The following is a 23,514-nucleotide window of genomic DNA, read 5'->3' as shown; positions in this document are numbered from 1 at the left end:
TAAATACAGGACACAGTTCTAAGAAGGAAGCAACATCCACAACAGAAAAAAACAACAACAACAACAACAACAACCTTAGGCTGACAATTTAAATCTATTCATGCTTTCTAAATCTTGATTAATTAAAAAACCAATAAGAATGACTCAGGAGGTGCTACTGACACAATAAGCTAGAACTAAACATTGAGTAACACAAACTATTCTATTATCAAACATAGTCAAGGAGAACAAAATAAACACCACTTCATAATACAAACCCTAATTATAAGAAAAGTAAATCCTCAGACACAATGTAACCAGACAGATGCATAATTATGTAGAGAAACATGAGACACCCACGCCACTAATCTCCACCTACTCCCTTAGTATCCCAAGGTTGAATCTGTAAGAATGTTGATGGGATGAAAAAATCAATTAGTATATTTAAAACCGGAATTTATCATTTCAGTACTTTTGTTTAACCGTGTAACTTTCTTATTGACACTTGACAGTATTTAGGAGCCTTTCTTAAAAACTCTTATTAAGGCTTGTATCATGCTATAGTGAAATTGCTCATTTTCCTGTTCTCCATCCCATGCAACTATAAGCTTCTTGAAAATACGAAGTACAAAAAAAAAAAAAAAAAAAAAAAAGAAAATACAAAGTACATTGTCTACAGCATCTTTAATGCCTACCATTGCTTAGATGCATAATAGGTGTTTGTGATCTTCTGTTCCTGTTGAATAGTCAGGACCTAATTGTCAAAGACCACCAGGAACACACCCGTAGTTAAACAAATAGTTTTTATGACTCATGGCAGAGAGGGAAAACACCCATTCTGGAGAACCATGGTCATCTCAGTAAGAGGGTGTTAGAAACGACACAGTATTTAGGACTGCACTGGGTGACTTTGGAGAAGATCAAAGGAAACAAGGTTTTGCTGGGCTTTACTCTAGATTTGATACCATTGGGAAGTAGGATTAATTCTATGATTGGTTGTTGTAATACATCTTACATAGAAAAAGGTAAGATGTAATTAATAAAACAGCAGCAATGGCTCATAACAACCATGTTAGGAGGATGTATTATCCTTTTGTTGGTTTGGACAATATTTATGTCTTTGACCCTGTTCAGATATGATTATGGAGTGGTCTTGTTTTTTTTCTTGATTCTTCATAGTAAAGGAGTGGCCTTGTTTGATGAAGATATTTGGTAAAATTTTCTGGTTTCCAGAGAATACAAAGTCCTAGCTATGCATGCCAAGCCCCTCCTACCAACACTAAGGCCTGACTGATAGTATCAGGTCAGCTGCTGAAAGGGGAGACTGCCTTTCTCTTCTTAGAAGAAGTGGATTAATGAATTGCTTAATACCATTTTTTCCTCCTCTCAGCAATTGACCTACTATTGCACAATGTATCAATTGCCTAATTGATCAAAATCATCAAAAACTTTAGTCCATTCATTGGAAAGGCCATTTATTGATCCATTATATACCAAACTTTCAACTGCCTTGTAATAGACAGCCTCCATAGATGATTATCATCAAATCTTCTTCTCCTTCTAAATGTATGCAGTTCTACCCATTGATAGATACAGTCCATTTCTTTTTCTCTTGACTCTGTGATAGCTTTAAAATTTGGTTTGATCAGGGGCATCAGGGTGGCTCACTGGTTGAAGGTCTGCGTTTGGCTCAGGTCATAATCCTGGGGTCCTGGGATTGAGTCCCACATCAGCACCCCAAAGGGAGTCTGCTTCTCCCTCTGTTTATGTCTCTGCCTCTCTCTGTGTCTCTTATGAATAAATAAATAAAATCTGATTTTATTTATTTATTTTTTTTTGCTTTGATCAACTGAGTAAGCTGAAGTGATGCTGTTTCATTTCCACGCCTGACTCTTAAGAGGTCTATCTGTCTTTTGTCTTGGAAGCCAGTCACCATCCCAGGAGTCTGCTTCTCCCTCTGTTTATGTCTCTGCCTCTCTCTGTGTCTCTTATGAATAAATAAATAAAATCTGATTTTATTTATTTTTTTTTTGCTTTGATCAACTGAGTAAGCTGAAGTGATGCTGTTTCATTTCCACGCCTGACTCTTAAGAGGTCTATCTGTCTTTTGTCTTGGAAGCCAGTCACCATCCCAGAAGCCTGAGCACTCATCTTCCTATAAAAATACCCAAGCTAGCCATATGGAGAGAGAGAAAAAGGCCATGAGGAGAAACAATGAATATGAAAGAGGCATTTTTAGACCTTTCGGCCCAGCCTAACCCCCAACCAAATACACAGGCATGACTAAACCAACACAAGTCTACCAGAAGAATCATCCAGTCAACTCACAGAATTGAAAGCAAATAAAATAGTTATGCTTTGGAATGACTGTTACACAGCAATAAATATTTGTTGGAACCCAGAATATGAGCTCATCCAACACTTTAGGAGTCTACTCATCCAAAAGGTAGGTATATTTCTTGAGAGTTAAAACAATAAAAAAGACATAGAAAACTACCATTTTCATTATGAGTCGTATGAAAACATGCAAGTTCTTCATTTTTTTTTCCTACTAACTTCTGAGAAACTTTAAACAGTAAAACTTCACTGGATAACTTAAATTTTCATTTGTGTCTGTAAGAGAAATTTTATAACAAATGGGCTCAGAATGTCCATTTTACAATTTCTATAATAATTATATATGTGAGGGCAGAATTTTAAATAAAAATAAATGAAGACTTCCTAGAGAAGAACTAACTAACGTACCCCAAATGAACAACTTTATGACCTAATATTATATAAGAAAGCAGAGTAGATGTTTGACATTATAGGCTGGGAGTAGAATAATACAATTTGAGGCAACAGTTTTGGATGGAACCATTCTGAGTAGGTGGCTGAAGGGAAGTAAGATTAAGGTTGCCAGATCAATAGGAGATAGGGCTGATATTCTAACAGGAAGTTCAGAAAATGCTAGCAACATTGTTGTCCAACCAGAAAGAATACTTCAACTTTTTTATTTTAAGATTTTATTTATTTATTCATTACAGACACAGAGAGAGAGAGAGGCAGAGACACAGGCAGAGGGAAAAGCAGGCTCCACACAGGGAGCCCGATGCGGGACTCGATCCCGGGTCTCCAGGATCACATCCCAGGCCAAAGGCGGCACTAAACCGCTGAGCCACCAGGGCTGCCCAATACTTCAACTTTTAAACAATTTGTGTCTTCAAAGACACCTAGAAATATAGCTAAAATTTTTCTTACAAAGACCACTTGGGTCCAATAGCACTTCAGTTATAGTTACTTGAAAACTTAAGAGTCTCAAACTATAGATATTACAGATGGTATTTCTTTCTAGAGGTTCACTTGGTTTGGATCTTGTTCAACATGCCCATTACCAATGGTCTAATTTGATTATAGAGAAATCTCACATGTGTATCTGTGCCACATATACTTTCAAAGAGCATAATCTCCAATGTCCATTTCACACTGAGCCATATATCATAATTGGTAACATTTATGTGCTGTATAGCAATAATTATTTTTATTTTGGTAATGCTCTTTTAAAAGCTATCAATGATACTATGAATATAATTACCATTGAAATTTCCTTTTGGGATCCCTGGGTGGCGCAGCAGTTTGGCGTCTGCTTTTGGCCCAGGGCGCCATCCTGGAGACCCGGGATCATGTCCCACGTCAGGCTCCCGGTGCATGGAGCCTGCTTCTCCCTCTGCCTGTGTCTCTGCCTCTCTCTCTCTCTCTCTCTCTCTCTCTCTCCCTCTCTGTGACTATCATAAATAAATAAAAATTAAAAAAAAAAAAAACCGCTGGTGGTTTAAAAAAAATAAAAAGAAATTTCCTTTCAATGATAGTTAGAAATTAGAAACTTTAGCCAACAACCTTTAAGAATAGACTTTAAGGAAGCCTAAAGCCTGGAATAACGAAAAGATGGTACACCTGGGAAAACCACCTTTGATTCACTTACAATAAACACTAGGGAATATAACTGATTTGTGAGTAGTTGAAAATACTCAAGCTGTTGGCAGATGAGCTTTTGGTTGGATTTTGGTTGGAAAGCAAAAATTTCACTTGAATCTAGAAATATATCCTGTCACCATAAAAAACGTCAGAGAGTTGCTCTGCAAAAGGAGTAATGCACTACAAGGGTGGCCCTGAGCACTGTTGCAGGGATTTGAAAGTCACAGTAACTTGTCCTTTGGACTGCGGCTGCTTTTGTTTTTCAGGCTCTGAGTAACAATTTTGTTGTGTATTTTAAAGGACCCGTGTCATCTGACTGAGCCTTTGGACATCTTTCTGGTACCATCCTCATAACGCAAGTCCTGCAGATTGATGCCTAAATTAAGTTTAATGCACAGCATTGCACTCCTGGTATACTGATTTGGGAAGATAGAAAACAACCAGAGGATATGATCCCAGGAAAAACAGGGCCAATCATATTTTTCACCAAACTTGGTACCAGATAGCAAAAGCTACATAGCTGGAGAACTAGGAAAAACAGCTGTAAAAGTGTGGTATGTCTTTTGACTGGAGGCTCTTTGGTACTTTGGCCAATTGGTTAAACACACATACCCACCCTAAAGTATGAAGTAAGCAAAATGTATAATTACCCTATGGCTTCTATTGGCTCAGTAAAAGAGGCACCTGAGGTTTTACTAAACAAAATGAAACAGGAAACCACCAGATTAGGAGTCTGGCTGGCAAGGAACCAGATACTAAAACCGTGGTCTCCATAGCTGGACCAAAGACAGCTGCTACTGTGGTGCTGTAAATACGGTGATGCTGCGAATGGCTGAAGTTCTGCAGGACTTGCAAGTCCCAGCCTGGCAGGCAGCAATTTTCTAGGCATGCTTTTGTAAACTGCTGAGGTATTGGATATGGGAAAGAGTAAAAAACAAAAAAACAAAAAACAAAACACAAACCTCTGAGAGTGCTTTATTCATACTGATGCAGTTTTAACTGCAGGGGAAAAAAATGATGAGAGGGTCAGATCACAGGAAGGAGACAAAGTAAGCGAAAGTCTTGGTATTATTTTTAATTGTGAGTAACTCTGTTTTAAGATGTGTGAGCTAATCTTGTCGTTTTTACAGACAGTCTGAAATGAGAGCAGTGACCTTGGAGCACTGTGATTTGTGCAAGCTAATTGGGTTACAAATAATAGTATTCAGAAGATGGAGTATCAGAAATAATTTTCTAATTAGAACAGGTGGCCTCCAAGTACAAATGTAAAAGTACTTAATTGAGACAGAAAACTTTAATTGTAAGAGTAGGCAAAAGTTATTTCATTTTGAAACTTCTGATTAAAATATGGTAGATACATATATGGGATCTGGCCAGGAATAAATTGTTCTCCAACTATGGCATTGTTGCTGTTCTGAGCACCAAATTTCTTTGTTGTTCAGAACTATCCCACCCATTAGAAGATGATTAGGATCTCTGCCCCCTGCTCACTAACAGAAGGGCATTATCTTAGGTTCCAAAGTAATTGAGCAAAAGCATTTCCACACAATTAAGGGGAAAAAACTAATAGATGTACCATCTGAATATATATTTAATAAATATGAACTGATACATTTTGATCAGTCCAAGATTCCTAGCATATTAATATGGCCTTGTACCCATGATGATGTCTATTTCTGATATAATTTTGATGAGAGGAAAATGACTTCTCTGGGTTTAAGATAATTGAAATGGGGGCAAGGGAGAAGGGGAGGATGGAGTGGCAGTACATCTGAATCATCCCTTAGGTACCAAGCCTTAATTTAAAAAGTATTTCCCTGTTTTTATAGTTTGAAGCAACTATTTCTATGCTGGGAAGAATCAGTGTGGGTGAATACATATTCAGTATGAGATGGTTCAAGTTTGGGTGAAATGCTTCATAAAAAAGAGATGAACCAAGTAGGAGTTGACAAAAGTAAGCATCTATCTGTAGATCAAAGGTGAAGAAAAGAGTCCAAGAGTGTCATGAGAGAAGATACAGACTTGATACAAATGCTAAACCAGCTGAGACCTTTTGCTAATGCAGGTCAGGAATGCCTTCTATCTAAGGAGTTCATGCATTTCATGGAAGTGACTCCATCTGGAATGGCAATACAAATGCTTTCTGGTATAGTCAGTCTCCTGTGAGACTTGCTAAGTCCGTGAAGACAAATACTAATTTGAAAGGCAAAACAAACAAAAAAGCAAAACAAAAACGTTGGTATTGTAAGCCACTAGCAGATAGTAAATCTGAAACAGCTAATTCATGGAAGATTTTGTCAGTATATGCTCATGGTCACTCCATGCAGTTACTCTGCCTACACCAAGGGCAAAATAAGACAATCAATGACTTTTTGATATTTGGCAAAACCATAACTGCCTTCTCTCTACCAATATACCCAAAGTGAAAAAAAAATTAAATTAAATTAAAAAAAAAAAGAAAACAATGTACCCAAAGTGATTTTGTGCCCTTCTCTATTAAAGTCATGCAATGGGCTCCCATGGAATGTAAAATCTAGCATGCAGATATGGTATGCCTTATTCATTCATACAAAATGTTGAATATTTGCAACTGATCTATCCATAAAAAGAATTTATTCAATATGTTTTTAAGTATATATTAAAATCTCTGGAGATGAATCTAAAGTGACAGGCAATTACATTGTGAGATATCTAAATGTAACATAAGCATGAAGAGAAGACAAATTTATTAGTGATATTCATAAATTAGATTTTGTGAAACATCACAGTATCGTAAAAATGTGAATCTAAGTCATTACCCTACTGAAACTTTGGGGTATAGTTTTTAAAATCTTTGATTTTCCTACATGTTAATTCAATTATATTTTCTGGCATTTTTCTTTTTTTGTTAGACAAAAACAATAGACATTGATATTCACAAAAGTTTTTTAGCAATTTGAATTTAACATTAAGGTTACCTGAGATAAAAGTTGAGTAATGATACAAATGAGAAGGAAAAAAAAAGGAAAAGATAAAGTTTTAGACTCAACTTCTAAGACTTCTTTGTCTGAATTATATTGGTTCCTGGTTATTGCCTATTAACTATTAGAGATTCTAAATGAGATATTAAATATTTTTATTTAGCAAGTCTTTAGCTTTCTCTCTAGAAATGGTCATATTCCTTTCTTCTTATTTCCCGAACTTACACAGGACCAGACAATTTCTAGACTTTAGAGCCAGTTCTAAAATTATTATTTTTTAATTCAATTAGGCAATATAACAATACATTAGTTTCAGATGTATTGTTCAATAATTCATCAGTTGCATATAATACCTAGTGCTTATCACATCACATGCTTTTCTTAATGCCCAATACCAATTATCCCATCCGCCCTCCCACTCCCTTCCAGCAACCCTTAGTTAGTTTTCTATAGTTAAGAGTCTCTCATGGTTTTTCTCCCTCTCTGATAACTTGCTATTCTGTTTTCCCTCCCTTCCACCATCATCCCCTGTGCTGTTTTTTGAACTTAAAGAAGAAGAAGGAAAAAAAGGATTCCTTTCTGAGGGATGACTTATAATTTAAAAATTATTTTTGTAATAGTATATGTGGCATGGTACATCAAAGCAAATGGGAAAAAGAAAGTGAATATAAAGGACTGTGTTTAAAAAAATTAGGTGCAGGGACGCCGGGGTGGCTCAGTGGTTAAGTGTCTGCCTTCAGCTCAGGGCCTGATCCTGGGATCCCGGGATCAAGTCCCACATCGGGCTCCCTGCGTGGAGCCTGCTTCTCCCTCTGCCTGTGTCTCTGCCTCTCTCTCTCTGTGTGTGACTATTATAAATAAATAAAAATTAAAAAAAATTAAAAAAATCTTAAAATAAGGTGTTATATAAATTGGAAATTATTGATCTAAAGATATAATCTTCTGTAAAAGGTCATTTTTATGTTGTGTCACTTTAGGATCTGTTACTTTGTGCCATTCTGCTTTTTTTTTTTTTAACTATATGGAGTAGTTTAAATTCTTATTGTATTAATACTGCTTGTGATTTAATTTTCTATGTTTTATGTGTGTGTATGGAATACATATATATAAGCATAAGTGACATACATATCATGAATTGCAAGATTCAATTATTGTTAGGCCAATTATTTTCAACTTGATGTACAGATTCAGCACAACTGCAATCCAACAAGCTCTTTGGAAGATATCAACAAAATTATTCTAAAGTTTATATGAAAGTCAGATATCTAGAATAGCCAGCCTAATACTAAAAAGAACAAAGCTGACTCACATTACTCAATTCCAATACTTACTGTAAAACTACGTCAATCAAGACAGCATACCCTGGCAAAAAAGAAAAAAAAAAAAAAACACATAGATCAGTGCAACAGAATATAGAGCCTAAAAATAGTTTCACACAAATTTAGTAAGTTGACCCTTAACAAGGGAGCAAAGGCAACTCAATGAAGAAAAGACAATCCTTTCAAAAAATGGTGCTGAAATAATTTGTGGTCCCTAAGTAAAAACATAAACAAAGTCACAAACCTTTTATTTTTCAAGAAAGTTAGGTAAAAATTGATCATAGGCCTAAGGGTAAACACAAGATGTTAAAACTAGAAGACAACATAAGAAGAAAACTAAGTAACAAGTGATATGGCTTTGGTTGATTTCTAGAGCTAATACCAAAAACACAACCCATGAAAGAAACAAAGTGTAAATTATACCTTAAAATTTAATACATCCACTCTATGAAAGATCCTGCCTGTTAAGAGAATGAAAAAATAAACGGGGCACCTGGATGCTCAGTTAGTTAAGCATCCAAATCTTGGTTTCAGCTCAGGTCATGATCTCAATCTTAGAGTCATAGGGTGAAGCCCTTCCTTGGACTCTGTGCTTAGCAGAGTCTGCTTGAGATTCTCTCCCTCTCCCTCTGCCTCTGCCCTTCCCACTGCCTGTGCTCTCTCTTGCTCTAAAATACAATAAATAAATCTTTTTTTTTTAAAGAAAAAAATAGTCAAAGATTGGGAGAAAATATTTCTAAAGCATATCTGATACAGAACTTCTAGCCAAATATACAAAAAATGCTTAAATTTCAAAAATAAGAAATCAAATTAAAAAACTGGGCAATAAATTGAAAAGATTTCACCAAAGAAAATCCATATGTAGCAAGCAAGTATATAAAAAGATGTTTAACATAATATACAATTATGGAATTACTAATTAAAACAGTGAGATACCACCGCACACTTATTATGACCGATTAAAATTTTTAAAACTGAGAATACCAGTTGCAGCAAGAATGTGGATCAACAGAAATTTTCATTCCTTCTTGGTGGGAAGGCAAAATGACAGCAATTTTGTAAGATAATTTAACATTTTGTTACAAAACTAAACATAGTCCTTCCATATGATCCAGCAGTTGTGCTAACAGGTATTTCCTAAATAATTTGAAAACTTATGTCCCCATGAAAACCTGTATTAGAATGTTCATAGCATCTTTATTCAAAATCACTAAAAGCCAGAAGGAACTAAGATGTCATTCAATAGATGAATGAATAAGCAAATTGTGGAACACCTATACATTTGTACAATGGAACATAATTTAATCATAATAAGACATGAGTTATCAAAGCACAAAAAATAAAGAAAAATGAATCTGAAATAATAATCTGAAATAATAAGTTAAATGAAGTTAGTCTGAAAAGGCTGTAAACTATATAATTACCAATTGTACATCATTTTAGAAAAAGCAAAACAATAGTGATGGTAAAAAGTTCATTGGTTTCCAGGGCTTCAGGATCAGAGAGGGTAGGGATGAATATATGAAGCACAAGAGGAGGCTAAACTATTCTGCACAATTCAGGAATGATGACACTATACATGTGTCAAAACCCATAGAACTTTATACCCCAGAGTGAACCTAAATGTGAAGAGGAAGAGGAAGAGGAGAAAAAATAAATATGTAGGAAGTCAGAGGAATCCCAGGATGGAACACAAACTATAATAAACTGATCTAATTTTATTACAAATGTACAAAATAACCAGCACTTTTGAAGTAATGGCTGACTTTAAAATTATGGAAAGAAATACATAAGATGGGATCCCTGGGTGGCTCAGCACTTTAGCGCCTGACTTTGGCCCAGGGCGTGATCCTGCAGACCGGGATTGAGTGCCACATTGGGCTCCCTGCATGGATCCTGCTTCTCCCTCTGCCTGTGTCTCTGCCTCTCTCTATCTCTCTGTGCCTCTCATGAATAAATAAATAAAATCTTAAAAAAAAAAAAAGAAATACATAAGATGATACACAAGATTTAGAACATTTTGTAGTGTCAGAAAGTAAGGAAGTGGTAAAAAATAATAATAGTAAGTGCAGAATCTATGTCAAGGAGACACAGGAGCCAAGCTGAAGAGTTCCCAGTGGGCAAACCTGGGACAATTTTTGTAAAAATGATGAATAAAATTATATTAGATTAATTTAAAAAGTTATAAAATAAATATCCATGAGTCCATACTGTTATAAATAAATGACTGAATAAGTTAAAAATTACATAAATAAGAAAGAATAGACAAATCTACCACACAGGAGAATTCCAAACAACGTATTTGGATACTGCTCAAAAAGAGCTGCAGCATTAACTCTCTGCTACTTACATGTGGTTGCACATAGTGCTTCCCTCCAAAATGTACAGTATGGAAGGGAGGAGGGAAAGAATAATTTTATAGTGCAGAAACCTATTATCGAGGTTATCATCAAAAAATGATAAGTCATGTTATTAAAACATACCCCTGATATAACATGATGAAAGTGGCACTTTATTTTTATGGTCTTTTGACCCAAAACCCATATACCAATTCTAATCACAAGAAAAAACATAGACAAAAATTTCAGCTGAGGGGCATTCTACAAAATATCTGACCAGTATTCCTTAAAATTGTCAAGATCATTAAAAGCAAAAGTGGAGAAAGTGTCAATAGTCAACCAAGGGAGACAGGATAACTAAATGTAATCTGGTATCCTTGATGGAATACTGAACAGAGAAGGGACACATATTTGGTAATAACTGAGGAAATCTGAATAAAATGTGGACTTCAAGTTAATAATGATGCCTCAACATCAGTTTGTTAATTGGAACAAATGTACCATATTAATGTAATACCCTAAATAATATGGGGACAATGTCTTTGTAATTTTTTGATAAATGTGACACTGTTCTAAAAATTAAAAGTTTATTTAAAGAATAGATCAACTTAAAAAAAGTTATCTCTATCCCATGAAACATTTTCCACATGTGTTAATATGTGTGATAAGTAATTGTAATCTGAGCTACATGAAGTCCTGGAAATACTGCAGGTTTCATGAGCTTTATTCATTTGACAATGCATATGGAGCACAAGGAATGGAATGGGAAGAGGCACGCACTTAACACTGCTTTAACTCAGTTTTAGTTAAAGTTTCCACAGCTTACTGATCAAACAATATTGACAATGTATTTGAGGTCTGTGTGTGTGTTTGGGAGAAAAAGTCTATTAAAAATCCAGGCACATCCTAGAGGAGAGTAATGTTTTAAGTTCGCTAGGAATGAATCACAGCTCAGGAGTTCATGGAACATAATAATTTTGCAAGGACTGGAAATAACTGTCCCAACAGATGTTAAAGACATAGAGAAATTCTCCTCTCAGCCCTATTTAATTCTATCAAATAAACTCTTTGATAGGGGTTATTAGATCCCTCTCCAGTAACTTCTGTTATCCAAACAACTTAATAGACTTCTACATTTATACTGTAGAAACCTAGGTTTCCAAGACTTCACAAAAATGTGTGCTTAGGGAATACCCTCCCTGAAGTCAAGCTCTCAGCAATTTATTTTTCTTTTTACTAAAAGAACCAAACCCAAGGCTTCATATTGTACCCAAGAATTCAGTGTTCTCTTGAGCAAAGCACCAATGGAGAAAACGAAGTGAGAATAAAAGAACAGATAGAAAGTAGGACACTATTAAAAATAATGCATTTTAGCTAGTGTTTATTGTGTGCTCACTATATGCTAGGTAGGCAGAAGGTAAAGTTGCTTTACATCATAGCCCTGAAGTTCAAGGAACTGAAAAGCTTACACCTCTTCCTATTCTTTTTTTAAATGTGTTTCTGTGAGGTACAGAATGAGAAGTAGATCTGTTATAAACAACATATTTCACTATGACTTACCTTAGTGCCAAGATCTCTTACTTTAATGATTTAATTAGTGGTTTCTAGCTCATTAATATAAATAACTTATCTTTTATGTTTTTTAATACATTAACTGGTTTATGGCTAATAAACTAACAAAATACAGCTGTCTATATACTAGCTATGAAAGACTTAGAAAGAATTTAGAGCCAATTATTTCAATCTCATTCCAGAAGCTGTCACAGATTTAAAGTTATACAGTTTCTAAGGAAAGCCTCAACTGTCTCCTATACACAATTTATACACCATCAATTACCGAGTGATCCAAAAACTAAAGTACTCCTTGGAAAGAAAATTAGGAAAGAAACTGAACACTCATCAGATATTATTTAAATTTAGACATTGCTTTTACTATATTTTTTAATTTGGGTTTTACCCATTTCACAATATCTATCTTGAAACCAGACTGTTCACAATGCAGATAATTAATATTTAAAATAACTTAGAGAGATGATTGATAGATGAAATGACATCTCAACCAGAGCATTTGTGCTTGAGAAAATATTATCTGGATAGGTGACTTGTTTTGAGCACTTGATTGAATGCAACAAAGCAATTGATAGATTCATCACAGTGATATTAGTTTATAATTTATTCAATTGGTTAGTTCACTTTAAACTGTCAATCGAGATGTAGATATATGAATAAAATCATGAATATCTTTTTCAAACCACTACATTCCTTTTTCCTTCTTTAGCATTAAATTTGCTATAGAGTTTAAATTCCTTTATAACAAACTTGCCATGACATAACAGTTAAAGGGCATGAAAACTATGTTGTCTCTTGGTCTCTCTTGGTTTCCATTAGGATTCTACCCTTGGCTCTGTGATTAATTTTCCATGGTGATCTATCTATCACCTTCTATTTCAAGGAAACTTTTAATTCATTGTTTGCACTACTATCACCCCATCCACTAACCTAATGAGCATAATCAGATTTCCTCATTTTACTGATGTAGTTCCAAGTCTAACATAATAGCTAATACTATGCTAAGCATTATTTGTTGTGTGTGTGTTTGTGTGTGTGTGTGGTAAATGCAAAATACAAAGTGGACTTCCAGATCCAGCTGCGAGGTGGAGTAGACATTCTAAAATGCCCTCCGGCACTTCAAAATACACAGAAGCTGTCCTCTTTATATTAGAAACACAATAGAATACTAAACAGTTTTGAAAGTCCAGCCCAGATCTTACTTTTATGTAAACCAGACTACAAAACTCTTTGTTTTTTATCCTTCAATTTATAAAGATACTACCTTATGAGCAATTTATAAGAAAATATAAATATTAACTAAAATACCCATTCATTTTTTAAAATTGGTTGGTCAAATAGTTTTATAAATCTATTTGTTGTGTAGATTTCTTGCTTTTTATAAAATTCATTTAAACAGATTCATTGTGTTGCTTTTCCATGAATCTTCCAACAAACGTGCAAAACAATTCCCCAAACAAAATTGCATTAAAATTTTAAATAGAATTTTACCTGGCTATTTTTTTTTAAATTTCAGTACACTTGCTTAAACACTAATGCTAAAAAGAATCGTTTTATCAGATAAAATGTATTTATTTTTAAAGATTTATTTATTTATTTATTTATTTATTTATTTATTTATGAGACACACACACACACACACACACACACTCTCTAGAGAGAGAGAGAGAAAGGGGCAGAGACACAAGCAGAGGGAGAAGCAGGCTCCATGCAGGAAGCTCGATGTGGGACTCTATCCTGGGACTCTGGGATCACACCCTGAGCTGAAGGCAGACGCTCAACCACTGAGCCACCCAGGCATCCCAAGAGGAGACTTTCACTTAAGGAAGAAGATATACTTCACTCTTGTGCAATATTCATTTCAAGACACTAAAGATAAAACATGTGGTATGGGACCACTGATTCTTTTTATTTTTTAATTTCTGCCATTTTCAAAATGTCTCTTTGTAGTCAAGGATGAAGCATCTACCTCTTCATATTATTATGAAAATAAGCTGCCTCTAAGTTACCTAAGGGGTGGAAATATATACTGCAACCATAATATACAAATATAAGTATATCCAACTTAATAATTAGTTCAGAAGAAAGGTTTCTTTGCAGAATCAACTAGTAATTTTAATAAAAATGATTACTTTATAAATTCATAGACAAAATGAACGTATCTTTTCAAATTTATGTATTTCATATTTTACTTATTTTTCATTTATCCAAGAGATATGCCTCTCTTGGTTTTATGGTTATTCTCATTATGTTAAAAGATTTTCCTCTCTCAAAAGAAATAAATTTGTTCAATAATGCCAATGTTAAAAAGACATTTTGAGAAGAGACATATTCACAAAATTAGAAAGTGCCTTCTAATGACATCAGTATTTAGATGAATATTTGCACATCTTTAATGATAAATCAAAAAGGTGAGTCTCTCTACTCAACCAAACTTGGAAATGAGGAAAACTATCCTCTCGATGTGCTTAGCATTGCCAGGAATACTTTTGATGATGCCTATCTTTTAAAAGCATCTTCAAATGAAAAAGCAAAAGAGAAATGAACATTGGCAGGATGAAGCTTGAGGCTCTTTAAACTGTCAACTTGTCATTTTTTAGAGAATTACGTTTAGCTTAAAATGATTTTACATTATTTCTAATTCTGCTTTTAATGCTATTTCCCATGAGTTGATTTCACTATATGTATCAGAGATAAAATATTTCTTATATCATTTATGTTAGATATAATATATATTTTTACCTGCTTTAAATTTTCCTCATTGCACTCAAGAGTTTACTTAAGGACATGCTTATCTATGGTGGGACTTAATTTTAAAGGTTAATTGAGAATTCTTTTTTACATCATAAAATAAAGTATCTTGTTGGAATTCACTTCATCATTTTGAAGAAATAAAAAAAACAGCCTGGATGTACCCATGAAAATCTGGATCCCACCACAAAGTACAATGCCTTAAGTAACATTTATATCGTGATGAGAAAAATTAAAGCAGAGAAAATATACTTTCCTCTCTAGCTTATTACAGTAATAAATCCTATAATTGAAAAATGGACAGTTTCTTCTGCAACAGCAAACTAGGAATGAAGCAGCATGATTTTATATTGGAATAAATACACAAAGCTTTGCTTTATTCTATGGTGGGAATACTAAACAAATCTTTGAAAAATCACTGGCATTTATAAATAAAGAGAAATTAAAGGATTTAACCATTGTCTAGTGAATGTAGTCAATGTAGTCAGGACAGGTCAATGAAGCCATGTTACCTAACTTGGAAATAAAAGGTATGGGTTCAAATATCACCCTTTCCATTCACTAGTTCAGGGATCTTGAGCAAAAGATTTAGCCTCTGAGCCTCAAATGAAAAATCAGATGTCTGCTTTCTTTCAATAGATTACTTTGAAATTACGACATATGCTGGGAAGTTCTCAACGTGAAGAAACCTGGATTGAAATGGGTTCTGGAGTCGCAGTCGCCGAGGTGGCTCATTCGGTTGAGCATCTGCCTTTGGCTTAGGTCATGATCCCCAGGTCCCAGTATCCAGCCCCACATTCGGCTCCCAGCTCAGGGGGAGTCTGCTTCTCCCTCTCCTTGTGCCCCTCCTCTGCTTGTGCACTCACACACTCTCTCTCTCTCTGTCCCTCAAATCAATCTATCTTTAAAAATAAAATAAAATCGGTTCTGAATAAAGTGCTACTTTACTCAATGGTTTAAGTGGGATTACCCATGGTGAATTCTCATCTGGTACTCGCTGTTAGCCGCGTTCTTCCCTCTTCCTATCTTCCTCCCCATTGTATAAGTGGCTCAATCTGCAACATTCTACCTGGAGGAAGAGATGATACAGTGTTGGAGAAGGTCATGGAGAGGAAGTGACCCCTGGCTGGCTTGTGGGCTGGACCCGGGCAAATGGAGACTCCTCACTCCCCACTCCTTCCCTTGTCCACGGAATGCACGTTCTGCCCACCATTCCCAGAGTGTTGGGCCATCTTCAAGGACACAGGCTCCAGACACTAATGCCTTGAGGCCTTCTTGACGGTGCACATGACTGGAGACCACGAAGACTTCGATATAAGCTTCTACTACAATTCTTGCAGCGCCTAAGACAAGCCTGGTATAGAACTTCCCCTGCTCATAAACACGGCCACCTAGGAGTCTAGAGTGTGGTCTGCTCCTACCTTTGGGCCTCCTTGGCCTCCACATACAGGGCCCAGGTTGCGAACCAACACCTGGCAACCCAGCCTGGATCTTGGGAGAGCGGTATCACCTGCGCGGCAATCCTGGGCGGGCCTCACACCTTCCGGGTAGGAGCAGTGCCCCGGATGTGCCTCACTTATGGATATCGCGAGAGTTTGGAACCGCGGGAAACGCCGGCTCGTCCGCGGAGCTTGTTGCATCTGCGCCTGCGCGGGGTGCACTGCGCAGAAGGTAACCGGGGCTGTGCGGCGGGCTGGGCTGCGCTGCGCTGCGCTGCGGGTAGTTCTGTGCGATTCCGATGCTGGGCTGGGAGCTGAAGCTCCAGTGAGAAACTGGCAGGAGGAGCTCATGTGAGAGAAAGACGTGGGAGCACTCGCTACGCTGCTAGGTTAAGGGCTGGCAGGTAAGGTGGGAGAGCAGGATACTAATTTGGAGAATTTAGCGTGCCTTTTGTAAAGCCAGGAGGGTACAGGCTGTCACAGATCATGGTCCAAGGGTTTGTGACAGAGCACGAATAAGACTCTAAGAGGTGGAATCCCCGAGAAAATGAGAGCAAAAGGGGGATGTTGCGGTTGAGTAGAGTGAGATGAAACGGCCCCTGGCATCTGATTTCTAATACAGCAGAAAGCAAAACACAGCGACAGCAACCTCAGCCAGCCGCCTGCCGCCAGCCCCCAGTTCGGGAAATACTCATGATGACAGAATGTACTTCTGCTACGCTTACTAATAATACTGCCACTTTCAACAGAATGCCAGGAAAAACATCCAGGCATGGTTAGCACAGCTAACGTAGCTTGGAGCTGAGGCTTTTTTCTCTCAAGGGCAGGAGACAGAGAAAATGGGCAGCATCACCATACCCCGCTGCCCTCTGGCAGTGCCTGCATGGCCCTTAGGGAGTTCAGGGTGCTCACTGCCTTGTAGATTGATTATTCCACTCTACAGGGAGGCTTAGTCCAATGAGGAGGATCTCCCTGGGCATAGGGGACCCTGGAAGTCTATAGAGGAGTTAGGAAGTTGGGAGTGAGACAGGCCATCTATGCCTCTATCTTTGAAGGCCCTGATTAGGCCAATTTACTGCAGAATAAACTCAAGATACTTCTGAGTCTGACCCTAGCACTTGGTATTGGACTCTGATATCCACGGTGACTCCAGTCATGGGAACAAGACATTTATGATGTTGGGCAATCCACTGACCATTTGAACAAACTGATAAATCCCTGGAATGGGTACAGGCTCTGGGGAAGACACAAATCAGAGAGGAAGCTCAGCCAAAAGGCTATTCCTATCAGCTTTAGAGGATCTGATAAAAGTAACTGGAAGCAAATATGGTTTGACCTTACTGCTGCTAGGGCACCACCTAAAAAGGTGTATCAGCAGCCCAATGCTCTGTTGGTCAGCCTGTGGAAAGCTTTAAAACCTGTTCAGACCTGCCCCACTTGCCCTACCATCCCTGATATTTTGCCTAACCTAGCAGAAGCCTCAGGGATTAAGTCCTATTCAGGGTGGGTGCTTCCCATCCCCCAGGTATAAGATGCAGGCCAAGATTATCTCTAGGTGACGACCTTTGGAGGTGATTGGAGTCCTCGGGTTCACTATTCACTGGTCTCCAGGAAATAAACAAACAATGATGGCTCTGATTGATACTGGAGACTAATATACTCTAATACATGGTAACTCTCAGAAACTTTCTGACCCCCTTGACACCATCAAAGGACACAGAAGGCAAACAGTTATGGTCAGGAAAGTCCCTCTGACCCTACAAATTGGGATTCTCCCCCAATAGAACCCAATATTTTTATCTCTTCAATACCAGTGAACATACTGGGCATTGATATTCTACAAGGCCAAACTCTTCTCCGGCCATGGTTATAGACTTCCTAAGTCCTCCAGAACTTAAACAAAATCCTAGAAGAGTGAACATCCTGATTATGAGTGTAATATGTGATAAAATAAAAACTTGTGCTTGACATGGTATAGTTATAAGAAAATTAACTTACATTTCTTACACACTGGAGTTTGAGGTTCATATGATCTAAGACATTATCAGATCATTGAAATCTTTATTTTTAGGAATTTGTTTGAAATTATCTAGAAGGAACACTAATGTGTTTGAAAATAAGTTGAAAGTACTGGAAAAACAAGGCTACCTGATAAAAAGCATCTGTGAGTAGAAAAATGTTTAATTGGAAATCACATTATAGACACCTGGATTATCAATATTTTGAAAAAAAAATCAAAGTAGAATGAAAAAAAATGAAAAAAACAAAGTAGAATGAAAAACTGACTGAACCTATTTCTTGATTTTTTTTAAAGATGCTGCTAGTTTCTACCAGTAGGGATTTTCCTAAATCTCTCATAGACTGCAGTAATTACATGTTCTTTAATGGAGAGAGAATGGATTAATTATATTTTTAAGCATTTTGTCTTTGTTCAAATACATAAAAGTAATAACATTACAATCCTCCAGATATTTTATATTAATCCTCCAAGTATTCTTTCCAAACCTTTTTCTCAAGATTAAAAGAAATTGTAAGTATGAATACCACATGTAAAAATCTGACTGAAACTCAACTAAAATCTAATAATTTAATAAATACTTGATAAGAATGTGGTAGGGGTAGAAAATGGTGGCTAGAGAGCATATAGTCTAGTAGAAAAATAAGATGTACACAAATATCTATAATGCAAGATATAAAGTGATAAATGTCAAACAAAACTGATAAATTGTGAAAATTAGGTAATGAAGACTCTTCTGGGCATAGGGATTAGGAAAATTTTATAGAGGAGAAACTGAATGAAATTGAACTGGATCTTGAAAGATAAATGCCGTTTAAAGAGAAATAGAAGGAAAGCCATTTTAGGAAGAAAAATCAGAAGCAGCAAAGTCATATAAATGAGGAACTTAAGAGTTACCTAGAGAAAATAATTTACAATCCAATTTTTAAAAAAATTAAATCAGTATTGTATAATAGAACTTTCTGAAAGGTTGAAAATATTTACAGTATGTGCCATCTAATGCAGTATCAACTAGCCACATGTAGCTTTTGAACACTTGAAATGTGGCTAGTGTGACCAAGAAACTAAATTTATAATTATATTTAATTTTAATTACTTTAACTTGAAATTCCAATAGCCACATGTGTCTGGTGACTGCCATATTTGATAGAGCAACCTTAGAATGTGTGAATTGGACTTGTACAAATAAGGCCAGTCTATGGATTGAATAATAGACCCTGAGCAGTAGAAAACATTCCAAGTTTTCTAGTAGGGGAGTATTAAGACTAAAAATATAGAAAACACCAAGATGACTAACAACTGACACCTCTGTGAAAGAGTTTACAGGAATAAAACAGAAAGAAGCAGAAAGGAATCTTTGGTTCCTGCTTTTGCAGTGATATACAGTAGTGCCTCTTTATCCTTGGGGGATATGTTCCAAGACCCCCAGGGGATGGCTGAAACCACAGGTAGTAAGTACCAAACTCTATATCTACACTATGTTGTATTTTTATACATACAACATATACATATATACAGTTTAATTTATAAATTAGGCACCATAAGAGATGAACAATAACTAATAATAAAATAGAACAATTAGAACAGTATACTGTAATGAAAGTTATATGAAGGAGAGGGAAATGAGTGGGAAATATCAGAGTGGTAGACAGAACATGAGAGACTCCTAACTCTGGGAAATGAACAAGGGGTAGTGGAAGGGGAGGTGGGCAGGGGTTGGGGTGACTGGGTGATGGGCACTGAGGGGGGCACTTGACGCGATGAGCAAGCACTGGGTGTTATATGTTGGCAAATTGAACTCCAATAAAAAAATAGAAAAAAAATAAAAGTCATGTGAATATACTCTGTCATTCTTGCTCTCTCTCTCAAAATATCTTATTGTTCTATACTCACCTTTCTTGTGATGACGTGAGATGACAAAATGCCCATGGGATGAGATGAAGTGAGGGGAATGATGAAGCTACTATTGAATTCTGAGAATCTCTCAGAAGGAGGAATATCTGCTTCCAGTGGTTGACAAGTGGGTAGCTGAAACCATTAAAAAGCAAAACTGCAGATAAGGAGTGATGATTGCATTCTACATGTAATGCGAACCTCAATTAGAATTGTCCCTTTAAATGGTAGAATGCAAAAGAGAAGCAAGGAATCTTTCAGATATGCAATTGCCAGTACTTGGCACTACAGTAGCCAGAAAGCCTTCCTTGATTTCTGCTCAGTCTCTTCGTCTCTCCTCATTTCCCCCAACATCAATTATGAGTTTCTGGAATATGTTATATCACTGCTTTTGGATATTTATACAGCATGGTTTTAAAGCACTGTGACTTTTTGGTTGTCTGCCTTTCCCACCAGATTGAAAAATATAAGACAACAGAATGTGGCTTATAAGTCTCAGCATCTCACAGTTAATGGATTGAATGGAAAAGAAGGAAGGCACCAATAAGACACTGATTGCCAAGTCTGAATTACTGGAAAGATGGTAATGCCATGAACAAAATGGAAAATGTAGAAAAATGTATTTAGCAGAAGAATAATTTATGGTTGTTAGCAACATTAAAGTAGTTAGAAAGGAAAGAAAGATGGTAACTGGAGGGAAAGAAGTTAGGAAGAGAGAGATAAGAGTAATCCACAAAAGTTATAACTAAGTGGCAAGTGTCTAGGAGACTGTAAGAAATGTGCACATATAGAAAGGAAAGGATGAAATGATTAATTAGCACAAGGTGATTATATGTTTCTTTAATTAAATAAGCAGATTTACTTATTTAGTCAAAGTAATGTGAAAAAATTAATTGAAGACTTTGTTCTCTATACACTATATTTTACTCTCTTAAACAAGAGTAATTCTTTTTTATTTTATTTTATTTTATTTTATTTTGAGTAATTCTTTTTCACCTTCCTTGCATCCATTTGGGTTTTAGTATCACCATTTCTGAGTCCAGGCAAATGAATGAGACAGTAACAGCTCCAAAGGCTTGCTTATAGTATGTGTGATACACACATACACACATACACCACACACACAGGTCTATTTCACAAGATGAGGTAAAAATGTGTGAATTAATTATTATTATTTTTCTAAGGTTAATTATATGTTTATGTTTATACTCTTTCATGTAGTAGATACTAATATTTTTCTTTAAATTTGCTCAGAAATACCTGAAATTTAATAGACATGAAATAATTCCTGGGATAAAAGTCAGAACGTGGTCAAATTAAATGTATTTAGACAAAGACGTAGCTTCGGAGGAATAATGGTGTAACAATAAAAATGAAATTTGATTCTAACCACTTTTTTCCGCCAGAGATACTGTCACATTTCTTTGATTATGCTGTTGAATCATAGTAAATTATATTTTTGTGTTCTTTGTACCACATTCTGGAAGAAAATATCTGCTGAGATAATAAATGAATGCACACCACCACGTATTGATTGCTATCCTTAATGTTGATTTATTATGTAAAGGATGCATGTGCCATAATTAGAAATCTTTAAACATGAAGGGAAACACATCCATTCTATTTCAGCACTTTCTATCTACATCCCAGAGAGAATAGTTGGTCTCTGTTGCCATAGAAGATCAATGATTTACTATAACAATAATTAAGTATGCTATTTGCTAAAAAGTTATGTCCACTCACTTTTCTATCTCTTACATTAAATGCTAGAGAGAGAACAACAAAGGCAGAAGACGTGATTCATTTTTATGCACAACATACGACAAAAAGCAATAATGAATACTAATAATTAAATATAGGAAATCTACTAAATTAAATAATAAATTTTCAGACAAGAGCTTCTTCTTGGTGATAATTTTTCACTGCCTATTCACAGTATCTTTACCACAACTGAATTATGCATATTACTCTTAACAGACCTAATACACTGAAGAGGGAAATATATTTTTATAAAAGTTGTTCTAACAGAGTTTAAGAATATGATCTAAGAGGTTTACATTTATAACATAATATAGAATATAAATTAAATATATATTAAATATAAATAGAATATAAATTAAATATAAGTAATACAGAATATAAATAACAGAATATAAATTGTTCATAATAGAGAATTATATTCTCTAAAAAGTGAAAATTTACTATTGAGGCACATATTTAAAATTGTTTAATGCACATACCTCCAACATTTTTCTATATTTAGAAATAGATCTGACCCACATAAAAGAATTATAATTTATATTTTCTTATTTTACCTAAGGATGCATGCTGGCAATTACTTCAGATCCATTCATAGGCATCTACCTCATTTTTTTCTTATGACATAGTACTCCATTGTAAAAAGCTGCCATATTTTATTTAATTCAGTGATGATGAATATTTGCTTGTTTTCTATATTTCATGATTTCCAAGTTGCACTGAATATGTTTATTCAGGATGTAATATATTTGTGGGAGTAATCTCTCAAGGACAGAATGAGAAAGAAATGCTAGGTAAATTGTATGAATATTTATATTTTTTGCTAAATTATTCAAAGCTGTCTACCAAAAAACTGTGTAGAAAGAACCATCTCACTTAGTACAAGACTCCTGGTTTTCCTCTACACTGTCACCACTATGCATTATTAGCAACCTCCTGGGAGTAGAAAGGAAGACTCTTTTTAAATGTGCACATCTTTGATGGCTAACAGATGTTTGTAGTATTTTTCATAAAATGTCTGCCCATATTCTATATTTAAATAACTGATATTAAAATATTAATAATTTTATTTTTATAGCAAATACATTTTGGTGTTTAACACTAATTTTGAAACAAGTCTCCACATTCTGAGTGATTAACAAAAATAGAAAGATATCTATCATTTACATAGCAGCTTATTTATAGCTCACATGACATATAAATCATATAATTGTGTGTGTTTTATAGATTAGGCTCTGCTCTATCTTAGGACTATCATTTTTTAAAATAAGTACAAAATTTAAATCAATTCTTAGTAAATGAATAAGGTTTATCTATATTGATCATTACTTTGAGTTCACTTCTTCCATCACAGAGGTAATTTTAACTAGGAAACATGACTGAAGCTACTAGATTAATAGTTTATATGCTTAAAACATAGCTGCTATACTAAAACAGAGAATTATTATTTTTAAAAATGTATCCTTATTTTATCTCCCTTGTAAAAAAATAAGTTTTGAACTTTTTTCTAGAAATATATGCACAAATTTCAGTTAT

The 23,514-nt window shown here is 35.4% G+C and overlaps 1 long non-coding RNA gene across 4 annotated transcripts in view; it reads right to left on the bottom strand.

The window, feature by feature from the left end:
- The window catches only part of LOC111098529, a 124,477-nt gene extending 108,050 nt beyond the window's left edge, over positions 1-16,427 (bottom strand). For 2 of the 4 annotated variants that reach the window (XR_005368567.1, XR_005368565.1), the window contains exons 1-3: positions 16,293-16,427; positions 15,842-15,940; positions 8,225-8,255 (exon numbers count right to left, since the gene is read on the bottom strand). This is a non-coding gene — a long non-coding RNA (uncharacterized LOC111098529). Of the gene's footprint in view, positions 1-7,692; positions 7,742-8,224; positions 8,256-15,841; positions 15,941-16,292 lie in introns of those variants that run through there. The other 2 variants (XR_005368568.1, XR_005368566.1) reach the window with 2 other exon arrangements.
- Between the last annotated feature and the right edge of the window lie 7,087 nt (positions 16,428-23,514).

The sequence above is a fragment of the Canis lupus genome, chromosome 13 (assembly GCF_011100685.1).
Source record: "Canis lupus familiaris isolate Mischka breed German Shepherd chromosome 13, alternate assembly UU_Cfam_GSD_1.0, whole genome shotgun sequence".
Lineage (NCBI taxonomy): Eukaryota > Metazoa > Chordata > Mammalia > Carnivora > Canidae > Canis > Canis lupus.
Note: the sequence above shows the minus strand (reverse complement) of the source record. Positions and strands in the feature narration are given on the sequence as shown.